The sequence below is a fragment of the Dermacentor silvarum genome, unplaced genomic scaffold, assembly GCF_013339745.2.
Source record: "Dermacentor silvarum isolate Dsil-2018 unplaced genomic scaffold, BIME_Dsil_1.4 Seq283, whole genome shotgun sequence".
NCBI lineage: Eukaryota > Metazoa > Arthropoda > Arachnida > Ixodida > Ixodidae > Dermacentor > Dermacentor silvarum.
In genome coordinates, this window is record NW_023605982.1 from 106,830 (window position 1) to 131,916 (window position 25,087).

General features: G+C 43.1%; 1 pseudogene; it reads right to left on the reverse strand.

Moving 5' to 3' along the window:
- The window catches only part of LOC119434858 (uncharacterized), a 90,447-nt pseudogene extending 68,802 nt beyond the window's left edge, over positions 1–21,645 (reverse strand).
- Positions 21,646–25,087: the final 3,442 nt, after the last annotated feature.

Consider the following 25,087-nt stretch of genomic DNA (forward strand, 5'->3'; position numbering starts at 1 on the left):
GTTTATCGAGTCAATGTTCATACAGTTCGTGCTCCTTGAACTGCTCAACTATTTCTGAAATGATAACAATGTGTCTTCATGGTTTCCTGTCCACTGCTTTGGTCACATACAAGTCAAGCCAAGCCATATGTGTACTTTGTACCAAAAAATAATTAGGTGTTCAAATGCAAAATGATGCTTTTACTACAGCTGTACTTTGACAAGTAATGCACAGTTCAACATATTGCCATTCAGAAGTATATCGTCTCTTGAAAACGTTAGCGATCTTGAGCAAAGAATTTCAGCTTCAATGCACAATGAGAACTTGAATCCGTATGAAACTGCAATATAGTGTAATGCGTATCTATATCCAAAGAGGGATGCCAGTGTTACCATTTTATTTGCTGCCACATAAGCAGCACAGCTTGTAAGCATGAAGTTTTTTATACCACAGTATGCATGGAATAAAACACGAACACCTATAAAATATAAGGAATGCGATTTAAAATAACATGCTGGATTTTGCAGTCACATTGTAGGAATCCAGCCCTAGTACTGTTTCACAGTAATGTGTCACAAAATCCAATTTCTCACTTTCTTCGCAATCTAAACTTGGTAATTTCTATATAAGCCACGAACAATGTGTTCGATTCCATCTCAAGAAATAATAATGTTTTCATTTCCACCAAAATTTCATTTTAGGTTCAGTGCACTTGCCAAACTTATTTGTAGCATTTTTTGTCAAAAAGTGCAGTAACTAAAACCACTGTTGACCCATATTAGAACAAAATAGTGTGCCATTTGTTGGTCATGGCAGCCAGTTGATAAGTAAAAAACAAACTTTTTGCTTCAAAATGGGTTACTTGAGGACACATTTACCGCTAAAAAGACAAAGCACAGATGGAAAAACAAGACACAACACCATGTTCCCGTCTATTCTACATCTTTGTAGTGGTATATACATGTCCTTCAGTAAACACCAACTAGGCCAAGAACAAGTTCAGAAAGTTTGATCTTCACAGCATTGTTTACTCAACATCTCATACGCAATATAATACATATAACAAATAAAACATTCTTTTCAGCTTAGGCAGCATACAATGTTCCAAAACTTGAGCTGTTTTAGACCTTAATGCTGTAATGCAATGACAAAAAATACAGCAGATAAACAGAGAAACAGGTTCACAAATCATATGCTTTACTGTGGGCAAACAGGAAAACACGTAAGAATACCTTAGGTGAATTTAAAGGTACTGATGTTCATTAACTGAAAGTACTAATATGTTGTCACTGTTGAGAATCGACAAAATATCTCAATCAGAAAAGTAGAGGTGCATGCAGAAGAAGTTAACAGCAGAATATAAATTGCTACAACACTGCGCCTGCACATTTTGGATGCACTGTCAAGAGACACAAAAGAACCAGAGCAGATTTGTAGTTTTCTGGTAGTGCACAGTAAAGCAGCAAGCAGCAGTTGCAAGCCATCGGTCTCATTGACAGGCCTGTTATGTTGCCTGTATGCTAAAATGCTTGTTAGCTGAATCTTTACAAGAAGCGCAGATTGAGCTTGCTATTCAGACCTCACTCCCTTGACAAATCTCTAGACGCAACCTGTGGCACTTGCGACACGAATGAGCTAGCGTTAGCACGCTATCTGCTATGGAGATGCCCTGCCCTCTCTCCTTGCTGCAAAAGACCTGCCTTGCTCGGCTACAGAGCTCAGTTCTTAAGCTAAATGACTATCCTTCCAAGAAGTACCCCTGCCCGCCATATACGACAGCTTGATCCTGTGGCGACGAGGGCCCATGTAGATTGGTAAAATCGAGGGCTCTCGCGGGAGAGGAAAAACCGACACCCGATCTCTTAGCGTAGCATTTTTTAAATCTTTTTGGGAACGCTAGCCCGTGCTGGAGCGTGCCAGCCGCTCGTGCCTCGCGTAGACGCGAGCATCTATGTAATTCTCATGAAACACCGATGCTGCTGCCACTACAATCCTATACCTGTTGAGTGCAACCATTCACATAATATGGGCACTTCACTAGAAGTGTCATATGGGTTGCCTTTCATTATTTATTTCTTCATAAACATATTTTATTGCGATAGCAATTATATGGACACTCAAAAGCAGATTTCTGCCGTCGGCGTCGCCGTCGCCGTCGCCGTGAGGTTCCGTATGACGTCATTTGGAGAAGAAATCGTCGCCGCGCGCCGAACGCTGTATGTGCAAATGAAAGGGCGCAAGGGGCGCGTCTTTCACGGGGAGTGAACGCACGGCGGAGAACAAACGCGCGTTCTGCGCCGTGCTCGCTTAAGGGCTGCAGAAGTAGGCGTCTCTGTTCTCCTTCACAATCACCATGTATGTAGAGCAAACGAACGCTGTATGTGCGAGTGAAAGGGCGCGAGGGGCGCGTCTTTCACGGGGAGTGAACGCACGGCGGAGAACAAACGCGCGTTCTGCGCCGTGCTCGCTTAAGGGCTGCAGAAGTAGGCGTCTCTGTTCTCCTTCACAATCACCATGTATGTAGAGCAAACGAACGCTGTATGTGCGAGTGAAAGGGCGCGAGGGGCGCGTCTTTCACGGGGAGTGAACGCACGGCGGAGAACAAACGCGCGTTTTATTGCGATAGCAATTATATGGACACTCAAAAGCAGATTTCTGCCGTCGGCGTCGCCGTCGCCGTTGCCGTTGCCGTCGCCGTCGCCGTGAGGTTCCGTATGACGTCAATGGAGATGAAATCGTCGCCGCGCGCCGAACGCTGTATGTGCGAGTGAAAGAGCGCGAGGGACGCGCGCTTTCACGGGGAGTGAACGCACGGCAGAGAACAAACGCGCGTTCTGCGCTGTGCTCCCTTAAGGGCTGCAGAAGTAGGCGTCTCTTTCCTCCTCTATAATCACCATATATGTAGAGTAAACGTACCTTCTTCCGACGCGCGAAAGGCCGTGGGGGAGGGGGGAGGGGGAGGGAAGGGAGGCGACATTTAGCTGCGGCACCAAGTGCCTATTTATATCAGAGGCTCCGGCAACAGTCACCAACGCCGCACGCATTTTGAGCGAACGCGGGCAAAACGCCGATGGCGTCGACTACAGTTCTGCGTGTTGCCGGTGCTGCTGCATGTCCAAGTTTATACAGCTGATAAAGCTGCTTTCATTACTCCGTATAGCTCTCTTCAAATTTGCTATCGCAATTGATGCTTCGCCTTTCAGGTGAAACTGCGACAACTTTTTATATCAGAGGCTCCGGCAACAGTCACCAACGCCGCACGCATTTTGAGCGAACGCGGGCAAAACGCCGATGGCGTCGACAACAGTTCTGCGTGTTGCCGGTGCTGCTGCATGTCCAAGTTTATACAGCTGATAAAGCTAATATCATTACTCTGTATAGCTCTCTACAAGTTTGCTATCGCAATTGATGCTTCGCCTTTCAGGTGAAACTGCGACAACTTTTTCTCTCTCTCTCCCTCTCACAAGAAGTGCACAGCGCAGATCACATATTGCGAGACCAAGAAAACTGGGTTAGGCTGCCAGTACACGTGCACACCGCAGGAAGTTCTAATGAAATTCTGTTTTGTCAGCTCCTGTGAGTGCCCACTAGAGTACAATACCATAAACTGAATACCGCAAATTTTGAGCATGTTTATTGTAATTTGCATGTACACTGCGTTGCAGCAGCATATAACAGGGCTGTCACATGAAAACTGCTACCCCATAGGGCAGCCGTTTAAGCTCACACAGCCACACCAAGCACTTCAAGTTTATTACAAATGAACTAAGGTAGCCCACTGAACCTACGAGAACTATGTCAAGGCCATCTATTCAGACCCTGTTCTCGTGCTGCCCGACTTCAGCATGGATGCTTGACACTTGGAACTGGCACTATCCTCTACCGACAGAACCTATAGCAGCTAAAAGCAATTGTTTGTTAACCATACACTTCTCAATCTTGCAGAAACAGTACATGACGACTGCGAAGGAGACACTGGTGGTGGTCATGGCACTGAAACATTTTATTTTAGAAGCTATTCAGAAGGCCAGCACTTCAGACTGTACTGAAAATCAGGCAAAAATGTCATAAGCTAACAGCTCAAACTAACTTCTCTAAGCTCTAACTTCATAAGCAGAAACGAATTTCATATGCCAACATTCCAAGAAGCTCGAACGTAATGGCAGCACTAAAAGACAAAATTTAAGAGCGCACATGGCACTAAACTGCGAGAGAAATTTTTTTGTAGCGTTAGCTACACTGACCTAGCCAAGCCCGTTTCGCGCGGCACATCAAGAGCCGTGCTGCGCATGCGCAAGGATCAATGATGTCACACGGCTTGCGCACCGCACCGGAGCCACCGGAGCCGGCACCTCTCGCGCACTCCGCCGCCACCGCGCGCGACTCACCGCCGCCGGTCCGCGCATTCCAGAGGAGTGACGTCGTAGCCGTGGTAGACGCACTGGCGCCGGCGCGCGCTCGTCTTGCAGTCGCCGTCTGACACTGCGCTGGAGCCGCTGCGCTTCTGACTGGCGTTTGCCAGTGTGGTATAGCCATGGAGAAGGAGAACGCAAATGATGCTCAACAGCGCAGAAGAACGTAGAAGCTTGACTCATCGGATCCCAAAGTAGTTGCCTGGCAATTAGCGGTTGAGCGTAGGAGGAATGAATGCATGTGCCACATAATACGTATACCGCGTGTGTGTCATTGGAGCAGCAGTAAGCATGACAATCAAGCTAATCCTTGACAATCTAGACAACCAGGAAAGCTAAGAACAATCAGCTGAACCTTTGCTAACGCTACGTATATCCTGGCATAGCCGAGCTAAGCCACTGCAACATTTTTTATTTCAGTTTCCTTACATTCTTCTTGTGAACAACAAGCAGATGCAGCAGAATAAAAGCATATAAAGTGACTATACTGCAAAGCACTTGACAATACAACTTAGTCAATCACACCGAAATTGCAGGACTAAGGAAACAAACATGCTTAAAAAGTGTTACGTGACAAACAAATTTTAGGACTTCAAAAGAAAGCTTTATGCAAGTTTGAAACCAAAATCATTCAATGACGACAATGGGCAATATTTTCTATTAGAGACTTGTACATGCATACAATACCCTCCTTAATGCCGTTGAGACAATTAAGGTTAAACAGCCCTTTCCCTGTTGAGAAAATGGGGGTAAGCGAAGCTTGTCGTGTGTATCTGACCTTCGTCAGGCTCAGTTTATTAAATGTATGCACCTAGGGAAGGTTTCATACAATGTAATGGAAGGAAAAGTTGCACGAAAGGGAAACAAAAGCAAAAGGAAAGGGAACGAAAAGTACCACGAAAGGGAACAAAAAGTAGTAGGAAAGGGAAGGGCAAGTAGTAGGTCAAATATACACACGACAACCTTCGCTTACCCCCATTTTCTCCACAGGGGAAGGGCTGGTCATCTTCGTTCTCTTTCTCTTTCTTTTTTTTCCCTGGTATGTGCCGTTGAGCATGGACCCTTTCTGCACTATCACCAGAATCGGCCCACTTTTCAGCGTGACATCACCACCAGCACCACCACCTCCGAAACTTGTGAGCCTATAAAGCTTCGCTTAAAAATTATTGCATCTAGTACTCCCTCTACTCTCGAGCATGAATAAGAAATGACACAAGAGCATAAAAACAGGCACAGAACACAAGCTATATACAATGAAGGCAAATGAAAGGCAGATAGGACAGGTTGAACAAAATGTAACAAAACCACTTTTGTTAACATATATGAAATAAAGCTGCCTCTTGTTTACAAGTAAAACGAATTTTTGTTTTTGCATGTTAATCAAATGGCCATCATCATCAGCATACTGTGTATTTCCACTGCAGGATGAAGGCCTCTAAAAAATTAAATTAGTGTTTTGCGCACCAAATCCACCACTTGATTATGAGGCACGCATAGTGCGGGACTTCGGATTAATTTCGATCACCTGGGGTTCTTTAACGTGCACGTAAATCGAAATACACAGGTGTTTTTCGTCCTCTCCCTGTGATCTCCAATTACCCATGTTGCGTTAGCCGAATTTAACTGGCACCTGCAAATTTCTCAATTTAATTAGCCCACCTAATCTTCTGCCATCCTCGACTGCAATTTGCTTCCTTTGGTGCCCATTCTGTAACTCCAATGATCCACTGGTTGTCTGCCCTAGGCACCACATGACCTGCCAACCTCTATTTTTTTCTCTTAATGTCGTTTAGAATATTTGCTACAGCCTTTTACTTTCTGGCCCAGACCATTTCTTTCCCTTAATTTGCAGTTACACCTCAAATAATATATCTAGCTCAAATAGCCCATATGAAAGTGTGACCTATCACAAGAAGCACATACTTTGATAGGAGCTTTGTAATGCTTTCAAATTACGTAAATGCAATGCACATTTACAGAGAACACCTAATTAGCATTCCCACCTTGATTATGCTTCTGTCCGTTCCTACATTTGTAAATGAGGTCACTATTCTTGGTCAGTTGCCTCTACATTGCCCTCTCAGCAACCCAGTCTTCCCTCAGGGTCCTACTGCTTAAATATTTGTGCATATTTTATTGCCACCTCTTAGGCAGACCGCAGTCCTTGCCAATATAAGAGCTCTCATATTGATATTTATTTAGGTGCAAAAAGGGCAAAGAGAACAAGGTACACACAGATACAAATGTCCATGCGTTTGCTGTTCCATCCCCATTTTACACTTAAAGTTCGACCTAAGATCAGCTATCCCAGCTTGCAGTTTTTTAAAAACAGCTACCATTTTTAATTCCTGGCCAAACCATCAAAGCCATCCGTTTCGACATCTCTCAATGTCAATGACTTGCTCAATTGTAATTATTCTAAAACCATAAAAACCTCACGTCCATTTCTCATTCCAACCATATTTCTTCAGAATGCTGGACTTCTTATTCAGGATTTGTTCGGTTCCGTATGGCATTGCCAATCAGACGTGTTGTTCTTTCTACTTGTCTTATAATGCGTTAAGAGAACTCTTAAATTTCCTAAATTTTTTCAGTCTGCCTGCATCATGATGGTTACTTTAACCACGCTGCTTTTTCAAACACAATTTTTTAAAGCTACTAGAGACGAGGCCTACAGACTGAGCTTTCAATACATCTAATGCGTCATAGCCACATTTTCTGATAAAGTAGAAAGAATGCTGAAGCTGTAATGGCATGAATTAAAACCATGTTTTCTCCATGTGCGCACTGTTCCGTACAATGTTCTAGCAGCTTAGAGGCACTATCCAACCACTTGTTTTAGCCGTCTTGTCAACTGCCACTTAAAGTATGCTGTGTTTATGACAAGACCCAAAAGTAATTGGAGTTGTTTTTTTCATTAAAACAGCTTGTCTCGCATTACCAAATATTAATTGCCTGCAAAGAACTTAGCCTGAGACAATACATTCCTCCCAGTGCTTTTAAACATGTTCAAAACTGCTCTCGAACCTTTGAAATCAAGTTTCCCTCAGTGCTTCATTCATTTTCCTTGTTACCTGCTCTATATTCTAAACAGACTTTCTTGTAACTCGTTCCGTGCCAAGGACAAGTCTCATTTGTCAAGATATTTCCTTTTGTATAACGATTGTCACAGACAAATGAAGTGTAATCATTTTGGTATGAATGCAGATACACTAGATGGTGCCAGATTCACAAAGACTAATGTTTTCTTGAGCATTGCTGGTAGGAACAAGCAGAAATCTGGTTCCTCTGGATTTTTAAAATGGTCGCACAGAGTTGTGCAGCTACAGTGAAGAACTGAACCTTTTTCATTGCTAGAATCGTGTTGTTGGATCTTTGTTCCGTTCAACTAAACAATTAGATCTGGCAAGCTCTAGTATGTCATGTTTGGAGCTTTATCAACGTAGTGCTGATCATAGTGAGAAATAGCTTGAACCATTGGCAGCCTCCCTTGCATCGACACGGCTCGACGGAAACGCATTGTAGCCTGTGCCTGAGCAACTGACATTCCTCACAATGCTGGGTACCACATGGAGAACAAGAAAAGCACCGCTTGGTTTCTATACCAAAAAATAAGAAGCTTCAATTGGTTTTTTTTAGTAGTCATACATCGCTATACTGAAAAACAGGAATAAATTTGTAGTAATTGGCAACTGAAAGTAGCAAATGCACTGCTGATATTTCAATAACGATAGCTCTTAACAATGAACGAGTCATTAAAAATATCAGAAATTTTCTGATTAACAGAAAAAAAATTGACATGAAAAAAAGTTACGCCCTTGCTTTAGCCTTGGAAATTAGTTCCCGGGAGCAAGATTCAAGGAACAGGTATGTTGTACGGTTGTCATCCCACATTTTGTCAAAAAGTGCCACATGCTCTGTGGGCGAGGGTATTGCTGTGGTGCACAAGCCCACTGCGCATTCCCATAATAAGGCATTTCCTCCTAACCACATCACATAATTACTTATGTAAATATGCTAGTTGACTGCCCGGACTTACAGTACACATTTAAAATTAGCAAGCCTTTTGATGTCAAAAAAATTCTGAGGGCAGAAATGAACACAGAGATGTTATGTCCACCACAGCAAAATTGATGCAGTCAATAGAGGCTTATAAGAAAGCAATGCAGTGAGCAGACTTGACTTTGCACAAGGTCACTGCTTGCCTTCGGAAACAGTGTAGTATGTGTACCTAGTGACGTACATCGGTTTTAACGCCCCTCTCCCACCTGAATGAAAAATTCTCACTTTATGGGCCCCCTCTCATTTTGCATTTTCAACCAAATTTAATCTCTTTCAATTTTGTTTGGCAAGTCACAAATGAATGTTTTTTCTTCATTTGTGAAATTTATGTACATACAGGTGTCGGCCACCTCCTCTGGAAACAATAAATCTAAATCACTGTCTGGTGACAAGAAGCATTCCTTAATGTGAGGAGGCACTGCAGTTGTATCAGCAATAATTAGTGGCCTGCAGAAGAGAGCACAAATGTCTGCCTCTTTTACAAAGAGTATCTTTTCGATGCATTTGTAGCAGCTGCTGTTTGTTCTGATGAACCTTGTGTCCGACTTAGATGCCCTTTGGTAAGCAGTGCTGTGAAAGACTTGTTTGTTCATCACAAAACGCTCATACTCCACAGCCCTTGTTATGGATATCCCACAGGAATGGCGAAGTTTGTCCTGTTCATCAGCACTGAGGACTCTATCTTTTCCCCTCCCCAACAAAGTCAAATTGCAAACATTCAATGCCTTTTTTATGGGTGGGTAACCAATGAACTCATTGCAGAGCTCTCTTTCTGAAGGAGACAACAGGACACTTTCTATCAGCTGATTCAGCTTTTGCGCCATGATGACTCGTTCAGTTATCTGCCATGGCAGCCCGTTAGCAGCTGACACTAGGCGCACAATGCTGCCATTCCCCCCCCCCCCTCGAACACAAACGCTGAATGTGCCCAAAGTGGTCCAAGTGAGCGAGCACAGTTTGCCAAGTGTTGCAGGGCGTGGCCATTGAACGTCATGAATGCCGTGCCGTATAACGTCTCGCAGCGGCAAACAAAATTGCTCAAGAGGGCCTCTGAAAAAGAAAGTATTGCCTCAAGATGTTGCAAGTGTTTAACAGTACTTCAAAAGAACTTTAACACTGCAAAAATTATTTCAGTAAGTTAAGTTCTGTAAACGTTACACAGCATAATTTCCAATTAAAAGGTTTTAACAACCACGAGCTGCACTGTAGGCTATGAGAAATACCAAATGTTGGACACACTAGAATAATTGTGACCACCAAGGGGTGTTCATTATACATATACAGTTAAACCTGGATGTAACAAATACCAGGATTTAAAAAAAAATTTCATTTCCCAACGCTACCCCCCCATAGAAGCCCATGTATTTCTTATCTCGACGTAACCAAGGCATTGTGGCAACTGACCTTGATGTAACAAATTTTCGACGCTCATCATTTATGATCGTGAGCAGTAGCTCTGCCGAAAATTTGGGCAAATAATGCGTAACGTTTGTAACTGATGAATAAGGCAAGCGGCCAATCCCAAGAGGAACGCTTGCGATCGCCGCGAGCCAGAGCAATAGAGTCAGTGTGCCGCGATGATGATGAAAGTCGCTAGCTCCCTTAGTGCCGCTCTGCCACAAGCGGAGAGCCTCTGCGTTTTTCGCTTATGCATCGTGACACCAGGTGTCACTACCGCTGGTGTCACTACCATGCCTTCTTGTGTTTCAGTATTTTTTTTAGGCTTAAGCGTGTTGGCGTGGCACCGAAGTCGGTTTTTCATTGTATGGTGTAGAGTTTACTAGAATGGGGGAGTGGGTCCAGCGGACGCCTTAGCAAGCACTGAGGGTGACGCAAAAAAGGCGGAAAATGTGGCGGCACTGCCATCGCTTCACTGAATCTCCGGCCAACAAATGTTGGCTCCGGCTGTTTCGGCTGCGCTCATTGGCTGAGGCGAGCTCGCGGGCTGAGTAGCTGTTGTCTGCTCGACGCACCGTCGTTGTTGCGTCGTTTGCGTTCTTTCCACCGCTCTTTTTCTATTTCATTTACAATAGGTCGGTGGGGAATAACCTCAGTGTTACCGCCACCGAGTATCCGCCTGTCAAAGCTCCATGCAGCTGCGGTAGGGTCTCTGATGCGACAAGCGTCTGACCGGTGAGCGGGGCCGCTCATTCGGGAGAAAGCGACGGTGGCGCCACCTGGATTTTCAATAAAAAATGTCTCAGCGCAGAGCCCTCATTGGACCCACTACCCCAATCTAGTACACTGCAGTATGGTGGCACAGTGGCAGGTTTGTGAACGTGAGAACGGACGCGACGCCAGTGTTAATTTCAGCAGTGTGTCGCACATATCTCACGGTGTTTGTTCACTTCGACAATGAGTTCGGCGAGGAAGCGCAAAGTTTTGTCTTTTGAGGACAAGCTTTTAATAGTGATTGCGGTCACCGCTGTTTCAACATACCAGCCTGCACCCTGTCGACTATCTTGAATGCGAAAGATAGCATTCGCAGTGCAGTGGAATCAGGTACCAGTTCAAACAAAAAAAGGATGAACTTGTCGACTTACGCCGAAATGGACAAAGCCGTGTTTATGTGGTTTTTGGACACACGGACTCAAAACGTGCCCATAAGTGGCGCGATCTTGCTGCAAAAAGTGAAGAATTTTGCATGCATACTGGGCCACGAGGACTTCAAAGCAAGCAACGGCTGGTTGCAAGGATTTACGAGCCGAAATGGAGTCGTCGGGAAAATTATTAGCGGCGAGTCTGCCTCTGCCAACAGCAATGCTTCTGCATCGTGGGTGGCCGAAGAAGCTGCTTGGCATTTTGAGTCACTGCGAGGCGGCTAACGTCTACAACGCTGATGAGACGGCTGTTTTATCAGATGTTGACAAATCACACGCTGGCACTTAAAGAAGAAGACTGCCGCGGGGGCAAGCAAAGCAATCTCCGCGTGATGGTCTTGCTTAGCGCCAACAGCGATGGCAGTGACAAATGAATCCAGTTATCTGGAAAAGTTCCCAGCCCAGATGCTTTAAGGGAACGAAGCGAATGCCAGTTAAATATGTGGCCAATTCAAAAGCGTGGATGTCGCGGGCGATCTTTCCCTACTGGTTGAAAGGGTTTAACGAAGACGTCAAGCATCAAGGCCGGCAAATCTGCTTGCTGCTTGACAACTGCTCCGCGCATCACGTCGACGGCCTTCAGCTGTTAAACATCGAGTTGATATTTTGTCCTCTCAATTACGCATCCTTGATACAGCCATTGGACAAAGGAATTATCAACCGCTTCAAATGCTGCTACTGCCATCGGGTGATGGATAAAATTATGCTGAACATCCGTTTTGAACGGCAAACGAAGATAAACATATACCAAGCAATCGAGATGCTTGCCGCATCGTGGCAGGAAGTTGGAGCGCAAACGGTGTCAAATTGCTTCACCAAGGCCCAAATAGAGGTAGTTCAAGCTGGATTCTGCGATGACAAAGAGGAGCCCGAAAACCCACCTGATGTCCCGAAAGTGTGGGATGCGCTACGTGCGAATGGTGGTTTGCTCACGACGTTGAACTTGATGTATTTTTGTATGCTGAAAATGGCGCTGTATGTACTGAAGAAATGTAAGATGCGGCGCTTGTTGAAACCATGCAAGATCGCAGTGATAAGGAAGGTGCATCAGAGGCAGATCTGCTGTTTGCCGTGCCTGCCGTGAGAGAGGTGATGGACGCGTTGGACCTCTTGCGTCGTTCCATCGGCGCGCACGATGATGAAGCCGCATTGCATGATTTAGCTTGTTTGGAACGCCGCTTGATGTCATCAATATATGAGTCATCAAGTGATGTCAGCCTCGTTTTGGTGTTGTTTTTGCATGCTAATTTCCGGTTTTTGACGTGAGACTGCATGTAACAAAACCCTGTATATAACGAAATACTTCAGACTTTCTTCAATTTCGTGACATCCAGGTTTAACTGTATATCTAAGCACATAGGCACACTATAAAATTGCAGTGCTTCGGAATTCAATGGAGCATTTACTAATTACATGGTAAAATGAAAACTACCTGCTCTGTCAATGTCACGGGCATCCAACTCTTCCTGAAGGAGGATGTGGATGCCTTCTGAGAGCCGAGACAGGTGCTTCCAATAATCGGGGTGCAGGATACCATCAAGGCAAGGGAGTGCATAAAACAATATCCAGTGCCTTCATTCTGATGCCTTCCAATGGCCGCGATCTTTGAGTGGGCGTGGCAGCCTGGTCACGCAGTGTGGGGGCTTTATGGCAAGTAGCCGTGACTCTATCTTTGCAGCAATTGAAGGTGCACCTGCAAACAGAAATATTATAGAGTTAGTCACATATAATAAAAAATATTAAAAACACACTATGTCTCAATAAAAACAAGCAACTACATTGCCGTCTTCATGCTTGCCTCTGCATAGTGACTAAACATCATGCATACACATGATGCATTTCATACGACTTGCATTCACCACAAGCTATGCAGCCACAAAGTGTGCTTCAGTAAAAAGCAATCGTTTCACAGTTACAGTTGAAAGTACCTGAAATCATGGCATTTACATGACTATGACAATGGCTCATCGCATTGCATTTCCAACACATCGCACACATGTAAATGGTGGAAATGTCATTCTAGCACAGGAAAACTAAGTGGGAAAACTAGTAGAAATCCAACTAGCCCAACATCGAATTTTTGTAAACGGTGGTAATGCACAAGGAATTGAATGCAGCACTGACATTGCTCTGCGTTGTGAATAGTAGCTGTGATGGTGAAGTAAATTTGCTCAACTAAGTTCCGTACAACAGAAAGGTGGCAGATTGGGCTAGTTGGCAGTCAAATAATTTTGTTGCAAGAGCATATGGTGCGACACCAAAACAAATAAGACAAAGAGACGGACGGGTCAGGCCAGGATCAACATTGGCTCAAACTTCATATGCACACCTTGACAGAACTGAAGCTTGTGCATTCCAAGTTCGAAGGCATGTTTCGACTAATTTCGAGCGCGATTATAACTATATATACAAGCACAGGCACTGCAGATATCACATTGTCAGTTCAATGGCCAATCGTGAGGGGTTCGGTCGAGTGATCATGGTCGACACACTGACTTTGTAGGTGCCGTTGACAAGAAGGCCAATCACACTATGGCAACTCGTGCCTGTCGCTTGCGGTCACTGTCGGCCTATTAAGATAAAATGGTCTGAGCGACACGCTGCGCTGAATAGTTGGCCAATCGCTGGCGTCGCAGTGCCTTGTCAATCCCTTCTCGACCCAGTCTTACCGCACCTTAAACGAGTATGTGAAATCAGGCACGCACTGCCACCACCAGCAAGAGAGAGCCAATGCTGCAAGAAGAGTGTAAGTGTCCCAAGTGTAACGCAGGGGTTTATCAATAAATTTGCTAGCCATCAAGGCAAGGTGGCAACTACATGGTTCACGGTGCAGTTGGGACGAACTTCCTGGCCGATGTTTTTAAGTAGAGTTTCAGTCTTACACTACACACATCTTCGGCACAGCACTGACGTAGAGCTATATACAAGTGGAGTTACAACGCGGTATATGGCACGAGTTTTTGCAGTGCGCATCTGTGCGCATCTTTTGGGGGGGGGGGGGGGGAGTTTCCCCCAAAATCAGACTACAGAGCTGCGCGCACATCCCTTCCAAAACGTTTTGCGATTAATCTGCTAGGGCAGAGCACATGTGCCATCGTGCCGTGAAAAAGATGCGATTGTCTAAAAGACTTTCACATAATTTTAGAAAAAGTCACCATGTCCCTATGTACCTTCGAGGTTATACTCAGCACTTTGCCACAGAAAAACACCCTCCAGAAAATCAATTTTTGATCCCCTTAATTGCATGAACAGTATTTTTTATGACTACATACAGAAGGATGTGCTGGGGCGGTGTTCTGTAAGAGTCTACTTAGTGGACTGTCCATTTCGGCTGTCGCTGATTGGCTGCTGCTTGACGTGCAGGAAGTGCCAGCCAGTCTCCTTTCTTCCTGCACATGAAGCAGCAGCCAATCATCGACAGCCGAAATGGACAGTCCCCTAAGTAGACTCTTACAGAATACCGCCCTTGAAGTCTGACTAACTGGGACCTCAACCTGAGTATATAAGAAGCAGTGACTGTTGTTGCAGTCAGATTTTTGTGTTGTATACTGGACATAAAATGCAATTTTGAGGACTGCTATTCTGCTATCCTCAAAATAGCAAGTCATTCTACACTCTAAGCTATGTGGCAAGATATCCAAATGACATGTGAATGATCAAGCAACACCGAAATAAACTGCATATAACTTCAAATTGCTACATTACCAACATAGATGCGCTGGTTGCAGTTTGTAGATGAAAGGATCGTCTCAGTCAGTTGTTTGGTGACACCTTGAAGTACACAGTGCATGTACTCCACACTCTGACCATTCACGAGATCAAAACCTAGAATGAAAGCATGCTTTGTGTGAGTGAACACAGTTCACAGTAGTGTGTTTAAAATAGCATATTGTGCCAAAAACAAGAGAATAAAAGCTCAGAAAATTACCTGAAGGTATTGCATTCATCCAACCAACCAACCAACTGCTAGCATAAATACAAGCACTTGTTAAAACGGTGAAAGTTGGCCAGGTTGGTTTTGATTCAATGTGAAGCAGCACCAACTTTTGAGTAAAATTTGAGTAAGATTTTTCCTATTCACTGTGAATTCACACCACAAGGGATAATAGTCAGAAAGGAAAGAGCGCTGTTTTCTCTTCTATCTGCTATCTTTAGCGGGAAAACTTTTCATTTCGCTATGAAATTGAAACTGGTCCAAAATATTCTAAAATTAGGAGCACTACACAGCGCTCATGCCACCGAGGTGCTATCTAGTTCAACTGCAATGTTATGTTTCCAGTATATGCTAGAAACAAACACTTGAATAAAAGCAGCCATAAACAGCTTGACTGGCCCAGAAGGCACTGTACATAACAGCGCAAGAACACTTTGACCTCTTGAAGGGCACATAATCAAGAATATTAACAATGTAATTGAAAGCATACTAAACAATGACAAAAAGAAATGTAAAAACAGAAATTTTCAACACTGTCATAGGGCACACCAGTGACAAGACAACTAACATGCAATATTCTGAAAGGGTCTGAACTTGAGCTTGTTGTTTGGCTTCATTATGGGGAAACAGCGCGAAGAAACGGACACCACTTAGCCTGTCCATCTTTCTTGTCTCTGTTTTTTTTTTATGTGTGTGCTGTTTTTTCGCAATGCAATCTTCACAATTACATAACGCAACAACTGCTTACTAACAATATGAGAAACACATTAGACCTTTTTTCACTCGCATAAAACCCACAAAAACATGCAACTGCACCAGAGGACACACATTTTGTAAAAGCAAAACTAAGCAACACAGACACCTAATGTAGCCATTTGTTACACTATTTCATTTTGACAGAATTAGCGGCCAACGACAATTATGCATGTGTCAATGACAGCTTATATAAAGATAGTGCCAGCAACATATCCTACTTTTGCTAACTTGTACATCCTCAGCTTAAGCATAAATACTGTAAAATTACAAGCAAGCGCCCCTACACGTGCAAGTGTTCACTACCACTTTTCCAGCGACTTACAATTGATGCCAACTACCGAGGAATGCCTCCTTCCTTTCTCTCCCCTGTTCACTACTTCACGGGCTTCACGCTCTCCTTTATTAAATGTAATTTTTTATGAAATCACACAAACAGTGTAATTTAATGAGGATGAGAAATATATTGTTTATCCACATGTCTGTTGATGCCCGAAGTGTCCCCACCAAAGCCACGCATCTTTTTATATAGCTTTTTATAGCCATCAGTTACGTCAGATGCATCAGGTCTCGGATGCCAATGTAGAATTGGTGTGCAGCGCTTTGGCTAGTGGCCTGTACTTGATGTGACAGCCACGCTGCATGCAGTTCTATACAGACAGTGTAAAAAAAAGATAAGTTGAGGCTGTGGAGTGGCATCAGCAAACCAGGTGAATTGTGAAGCACTACTGGTGCTGTACAGTCTGGACATTGCGTGCCCCTACAGCCCGAGTGCAAGGAACCCAATTTTTGGGTCCAACCCAAAGGAGTTATCTGATAGATTTGGGAGCAATGACGCAGAATAAAGACAATAATTTCATGGTAAACAAAGATTTCAGTAAATGAAAGGCTAGATGCGTTTTTTGTCAGAATTGTTTCACTACGTCGGATAAGTCGGATAAAATCTTCATAAATGAAAACCTAACGTCATATGTGAAGAAGTTGTTGTGGATGGCAAAGAATGCCGCCAAAGAAAAAGCGTACAAGTTCGTGTGGGTGAAGAACGGGAAAGTATTTGCGCGAAAACAAGAAGGAGCCGGAGTTATCAGAATTGAAAATGAAGCGAGTATAGACAAAATGACATAGACATGGAAGTAGAATCCAGCTCAATTAAAGACTGGGTCACTTATCGACAGAGATACACCTGCGAGGAAGAAAAAGCTCCATGCCTTGACCTGATCCATATTAACATCAGAAGCATACATAAAAATTGGGACTTATTAGATCTTTATTTAGAGCCATACAAAAATGCATTAGATGTGATTATTCTGACTGAAGTGAACGTAGATGACCTCAATGTTAAATTATATCAAATGAACGATTTTGAACAATTTGCTGTATGCCGCCACGACAGAAGAGGAGGCGGCGTTATAGTATACGTCAGAAACAATTGGCTAGGCGAAAGACGGTCCATAACAATCAACGAGGCAGAGGTACTACTGTTATCAATCGAAAGTGCACATGCATCATTTATAATCTGCGCGATCTACAGGCCACCAGATAAAAATATAGGCACTTTTTTGGGGGAATTACAGCATCTTTTAACGACACTAGAGAAACGAGACAACATAATTCTCGTAGGTGACCTCAACATAGATACTTACTCTACTACGAAAAAATATGTCAGTGATTATTTGACTCTCATTTCAAGTTATGGATTAGAAAACAACATTACAGGATTTACGCGAGAAGAATTTTTGGGTCACAAACTTACGACGTCATGTATAGACCATATACTAACGCGTGTTTCAAGCATGCAACCAGTAACAAGTATCGTGAAAGAAAAGGTTGCTGACCATTACTTTATTGCTCTCACAATGTTTTGTGATGACATAACCAAGTTACGTGGAGAAACTAAACATAAGTTTGATATCTTCGATAATCAGAAGATGGATAGATTAATTAAAGAATTTATTGGGATACCTTATTAACACTAAACCATTTACATGCTTACGATAAACTGACTGTCACATTGAAATCATTTTATGATAAATGTCGAAAGGTAATTACTATAAAAAAAAGGAAAGTAGAAAAGCCATGGATCACCAATGAAATTAAAGAGTTAAGTTACGTCAAAGAAAAGCTGTGGCGCCGAAGTAAGGCCAATCAATCAGACGTACAGCTGAGAGAAGAATTCAGGCAAACAAGAAATAAACTAACGGCTACAATAAGGCTAGCAAGGAATAAATACTATAGTAACAAGCTGAATGAGTGTAAATTTAACTTGAGAAAGTCGTGGAACGTAGTAAATTCACTAACGGGCAGACAAACAAAGAGCAGCATAGACGAAGTCATAAGCAAGAATTTTCGAAGACGACAAATGGATGAAGTAGCAAACGAATTTAATAACTGCTTCGCAAATACTGTTATCAAACTTCGAGAAAATTCCCCTAGGGTGGCATACAACATAGCAATTAAGACAAATATCAGCTCTGCATACTTGAGTGAGGTAACTGATCTTGACCTTTGGGATGTAATAAGATCATTTAACATTACTAGAATGCCAGGATATGATGGGATTAGATTTCGTGAGATACTGTTTAACTTTACTTGTTTAAAAAGTGTACTACTATATATTTATTCAGAAGTATTTCGGACGGGCCTAATTCCTAACGCAATGAAAGTATCCTTGATTAGACCAATTTACAAGAACGGGAGAAGGCAACAGTGCGAGAACTATAGACCTATAGCAATCTTGCCAGCATTGTCGTGTGTTCTGGAAAAGCTTATTCACAAAAAAATGGTTTCCTTTTCGAAAAATTCGATCTGTTGTCTAGCACACAATATGGTTTTCGTCGCAAGAAAAGCACAATCACATTACTAGAAGACTTTGCAGACATAGTGAATAGTGAAATAGATAAAAATAAGACGGTAATTGGGCTTTTCTTAGATCTTAAAAAAGCCTTCGATACATTGGATCACGAAGTACTACTTGGAAAATTAGCTCAAATGGGATTCCGCGGACCATTCCAAGAGGTTTTAAAAGACTACTTCAAAAATCGACATCAGGTTGTTCGAATTCAAAATACAGAGAGCAACTTAATTCACATAAAGCATGGAGTCCCACAAGGATCCGTGCTAGGCCCACTGCTCTTTAATTTGTATGTGAATGATTTGGCCCATCTGTCGTTACACTCAAAGTTATACCAATTTGCGGATGATACTGCTTTAATACTGCCCCATGAAAATTTTATTGAAAGTGTTACTTTAATACAAGAAGATATATGCAAAATAATGACATGGTTTGAGAACAACTACATATTTGTTAACAAAGAAAAAACACAGTTAATCTGCTTCCACAGCCCGTACAAGAAAGTGGAACTGACCGAACATCTATACTTGCATAGTGAGCACTGCAATCGATGCTCCTGCCAAAGTATGCCGTATGCTACCAAAATAAAGTACCTTGGCATTATTTTCGATGAATCCTTCTCATTTGTCAATCACATACAATATGTAGCTAAAAGACTCCGAACAGTATGCGCAGTTATTTACAAAATCAGATCTGTATGTGATCTTCGCTTAAGAAAACTCACCTATAAGGCTTTGGGTGAAACTGTATTAAGATATGGCATCACGATATACGGGCTGGCCTCGCCATATAGGCTAAGCGTGTTAAATAGAATAATACAGAAAATAACGCTTAACATAACATACGGAACAAACAGCAGCGCTGTTGGCCACAGCGAGCTCATGGCAGAACATGGGATATTTGATATTAAACAACTTTTTCTTTCGGTAGTACTTACGAAGCATTATTTTGATGAAACATTTAAAACAAGAAACGTAAAAACTCGGGATTTGCGCAAGATTGAGACATTCGTTCGGGCTAAAGCGTTCACGAACTATGGTAAAAGAACGAGGGCATTTTATGTACCGTTCTACTTTAACAAAATACCACAAGTCACCAACGTATCGTCACTCCGGAAAATAAAAAATTTCATACACCACACAGTTCTGGCAAACGACTGGGAATAATAAGAGAAATCGATGGGATGGGAGTTTTTTTACAATATCATTTCGCTAACTATTGTATAAAATGGACTAGGATATTGTGTTCTTTGTGTTTATATTCGTGTCTGTTTTTGTTTCAAAACATTTCACCACTACATCTAACTGCTACATATGATGGAATGGATGGTCGTGCTGTACACACAATATTTTTTTTTGCTGAAGTATGCAATTGCTTACGTTATTGCTTGTGCAGGAACAACAATTGGAAATTAGTCGAGCGTTTGAGGATAACGGAAAAGGAGGAATGGGGAAAAGCGAAAGAAAACATGTACTATGCTTTGCTGAGAGAAACTACACAGGTTCGCATAAAAGCATCGATGCTTTCGCGGACTACGGGTTTTTGGTACATAAAGAAAATGTGTATCTATATATGGACATTTTTTTTTATCTTCCTGCTGTACATACTTTTTCCCTATTGTTTCCTTGATTGAAGCACAAAACTGTGTCATTCAGGCCAAAGCACTGCCCTGTCCCGCTCAAAAGCAACTTTGCTTTGGCGGGCTGACAAATTACTCAGATTGTATATTTTATGTTCTAATAATAAAGAATGAATGAATGAATACTTCCGGAGTTTGGGTCCACGACCAAGCGAATTGAGGGTGCTGGTGCAGTTTACCATTAATTAGTGCAGTAAGTGTAATTAAGCACCTGTAAGAAAACAGATGTATCTGCAACAGACTCAATTTCATAATAACATTCACTAGAAAACTGCTGCCACAAAGCATGCCCATAGCTGTAGTCCTTAGCAGGCTGAATTGCAACAATGGTGCAAAGTATTTTGCGTATGCAGTATGAAAAACTTACCCCTCGAGATTAATAGCCAGGGAAGTGTGAATAAAAAGATTCTACCATTGGAATGGGGTAGAGCAAATGCTCTGCACTCGCCCAAATACCCACTAAATTGCACTGCAAAAGTCTCCATTGGCCTAGTTCTCAGCATTCGTCTTAATGTTGCCTTGAACTTGAGTACAGTGTGAAAGCGTCAAGGATTGCCGTAACCATGGTGCTGACAGGGCCCTGGTGCATGTGTTCTGAATGTGGTGAAATCAGCCTATTTGCTAAAACATAATAGTAGCCACTGTGGTCTACTCACACATCTAGCTTGAAGGACAGCTCTTTTGACACCAGTCAAGAATGTGAAAAGTAGTACCATGTTCCTTGGACAACCCACAAACAAATAGCAAAATTTACGCTGGGCATTTTTTAATGCGTCAAATCCGGACGTAACAGATTGGCTTTTATAGCTTACACAAAGAACACAATCACGATCAAGAAATTTGATTCCAATTAGACTCAAGTTCAATCAGAAGTGCTCTGTGTAGCACCGTATCAGTTAAGCAATCAGTTAAGCAAATTGACAGGGAAACAATTAACATTTGTTAATATCCAAGTTGATCAATGCTGAAGGTCCTTTCACACCATTGATGACATCTTTGTAATGAAGTGCCATCTTCATATCTCTCTTGAGTAGGTCAGAAGTCCGTGCCTCAACTGGCTCATCTGTGACATATCTCATGCTCCCTAAAGCAAATAAGAAATATGAAAATTGTACAAAACACTGCAGAGTGTGACTTTTCCAACATGCATAACTTTCTTGCACACATTCGGTCCTGGAGAAGAGTGCAAGAAAGTAACGAACTTCTCACCTTCCACATGCTCGCCCCTTATAAGGCACCGGCACCCAAAATAGCCATTGAAGGGCACCATGTTTTGCACAGCTTCCCTTGCAGGCGCATCCACAGAACAGCAAAGTACGAAAGGTCTAGATGTATGCATTTTGTTCTGGTAAGTCCATCTCACTGGTTTCGTGCTGTTCACTTCTTGCACGAACTTGTTGAGGAAGAGTTGCATGTTCGGATGTGACTTGCCAAACCAAAGTCCTGCAAGTACCGGGTGCTTGAAGCGCAAATGCGGTGGAATGAACTGAAAGGCCACACAGATGTTTTTGACGACTTGAAGACCGGGCTTCCATCAGTGTTTATGGTCAGTGTCAAGTCATCATCTGCAAGTTTTCTTGCCTTCTTCAGTTTAGCATAGCACCGAGCATTTGTGATATCACTTATTTTCGATACCGGCAATCGTGCTTTTACCAAACTCGACTCTAACTCAGATTTTGTTTTTTCTATCAAAAAGCTGAGCTGTTTGTGAAAGTCAAGGATGATAAAAAATGAGCCTTTTTCTTTCAAGGCCTTAAGCCTTTCAATGCGCTCGCTAATTGGGCACTCTGCCATTTTGCCTTGTGGCGTCATTACTGCACTGCATGTATCACATACATAATAGTATTGTAGCACCTCTTCTGCTTCTTTACTCCACAGTTTGCGAAACATGTACTCACTGCGCGGCAATACATTGGCACTAAACAGAAAGTTAATAAGCTTTGAAAGATCACCTAGTGCCGTTCAAGTGAGACCGTGGGCAATGGCATATGACATAACTGCCGCAATTGCGCCAGCTTTCGTGACTTGTGAGCCTGGCAAGGTTTCCTGGCTAAGGCCAGAAAACTGGCGATTGTCTCCGTCCTCAGACTGTGCCTCCTCAAGACCGTCGCTCTCTTCATCACTATCTTCAGAACTCCCTTGCTCGTCGTCACTTCGCGAGTGCGCGCTACTGCTGTACGTAGAACTGAACGGAGTAGTGCCCGCACTGCCATTGGCACCGTCGTCGTCGTTGCCGTCGTCGTCAATGTGTGCAACACACGGTGCGCTCGTTTCTTCCGAAGCCGGAGAGTCGTTTCCGTTGCAGAGACTTGTGCTCGTGACTTTTGACGTAGCTGCGGCGTGGTCCTTTAGTCGCTTGTACAGACTTGATACAGGCACCTGAAAGAACTTGTCACGATCCAGGTACACCTTACGGCGATTTGTGGGGCGGGATTCCGACATAGTTTCGCGCCGCTGCACCGACTACGCGAGCGTAAATAGAGGGACACGATTGTTGACGATCGTTTTGCCTAGAGCCCACGTTGCAGTACACCATAGAATAAACATAGTTTCTCACTATAACACCATAATAAAGTGAGAATAAAGAACAAACTTGGCACAACGAACGCAGTGGATTCATGGACGGATGAAAGCGCATATAGATGGATATGATGAACGTCTTCATTGTGAAGAGGTGGTGGCGCTCGCTACCGTCGTTGGAGGCCTGCGGTTCCGGTCAGTTCCGGTCAACAAACCACCGAACATGATAAACATCTACTGCTACAAAATCTATCACTTTCCTTGTTTTTGGGCCTCCACTAATACAGATATATGCTGTTTTCTCAACCCATCATCGACTCAAACTTCTTGCTCTACTTTACCGGTTAGAGTTACTGTATATGCTCCCTATGAGGGGGGCTCTCATAGGGAGCTCTCACAGCGCCATCCCTTGACTAAAGAAGACGTTGCAGCTCTCAAGATTTGAAGCGTAGTGGCAATAAAGCATAGTGACACTTTTGTCGAGGGGCGGCGCTGCCATAAACCTTTTGGGGTCGAAGTGGAGTTAGGGTATTGGAGTGTTTAGTGGAGGAATCTTCTTGAATGCGGGATAGTATAAGCTACATTTCTGGGTCGAATTGAAGTGTTTAGAAGAAATGTTCTTGAATACGGGATAGTATTATAGCTACATTAATAGCTAACACGGTTGATTGCATTAAATAGGTGTTCTGTGGTATTCATAGGTTGCGACCACGTCCTGTGTCCGCTTAGCGCTCCTCCTGATAAGCTTGAAAATGTGCCAACATGCTCGATTTTCAACCCTTCACCAATTCATATGGAAGCTGTAGTTTGCTACGAAACGTAATGACTGAAGGGGCTCAAGAATTGAGCTCATTGAGCATCAAGATCAACAACAAAGTGCAAAAGCTATATGTTGATTTTAGTCAGCTAAGCTACTAGCAAAAATCAGAGCACGTCGTTACGGTTCTGTTTTTGCGGTAATGGCGACCGTTTTATTTTCTTGCGGGTGCCCAGGTCCATTTCCGTGGAAGTGGGTAGACATGTGATTTTATTCAGGGATGAAAATATATATTTAGATGTAGCTTATAAAACTACCTGTCAACATCACGTGTGTTCGCGTACACCTTGCATTCAAACTGGGTAATGTACACGTGGCACACTTAAGAAAAGCTTGTCTCACAACGATAATCGTCATCTGCCTTGCTTGCGGTTCCTTTCTTCTGAACTCTGCGCTTGTTACTTTCCTGCCGAGAATGCTCTGTCACGTTGAAAATGTGCATGTCGTTCGTGACCTAGAAGTACGCGGGCATACTACAGGGCGCGCAGCGTTAAAGAAATGAATGCGGGTAAGATATGTACGTTGTACCTGGTATCAAAATGAATGACCGAAATTAACTTGAGTGATGACAACAAAAAATTACAAAGGATGGAAGCGAAATAATTTATATGCAGCGGAAGGCAAAAAGTACCGCACGCACTGTACCGCTCAGCGGAAGCTTGCACCAAACATATCGTAGAACGATACACCGAAATCCACCAATACAACTAGAGCCCGCTACAGTGTATCGAATCAAAATGGGTTTACCAGAGAAACAAAACGCATTGTTATATCGAACTACCAATCCCCAATTGGTAGTTTGAAATCCCAATCCCCCAGAGTGGGTCACTAACACCAAGACTCTACATCTACATCTGCAAAAGAAGAAAAGGTCAGTGCAGCAAGTAAGTATGTAAGAAAGTAAGTAAGTAAGTATACTTACTTAGAGATTATAATCTCTCAAAGGCAATTGCAAGCAAGCAATTAATTGAACGTTAATCATTTGCAACGAGCAAGCAACACGGCTGTAATGAGCCAATCTTGTGCAGCAGCTGGCAGTAATGGAGCGAGTAAAGAAGGGTCCTTTTTGTGCGTGTGGTGTTTTTCACGTTGTGCTAATTAATAACAATTAAGGGCTCCACCATTTCGTCCACCCTTAGTTGCGTTGCCCGATTTCGTCTATGATCAGTGCACCAACGTGTTCATGGCATCAAGAGCGCGCGAGTTTTGTCATTTATTGGCATAGCTGTCGGTCGCTTCCTGAATGAAAACCTAGGAAGGAACAAACGCTATGGTTCTTCTACGCGAAATTGGTATGGCGCAGAAATCTTGTACGTTTCCATATGCATAACGCTCGCCTAAGCGTACACTTTTAGTCAATGCTTGCTACACTTCGGCATTTTGCGGTTACGTTAACATACTTATAATTCGTTATAATTCGACTACAGGTCTCAACACCGACAACCATGCCGGCCCGAATCTCACACGCCGTGGTTTTTCTACGCAACACATGAATACGCGACATCTGCATGGCACGTCT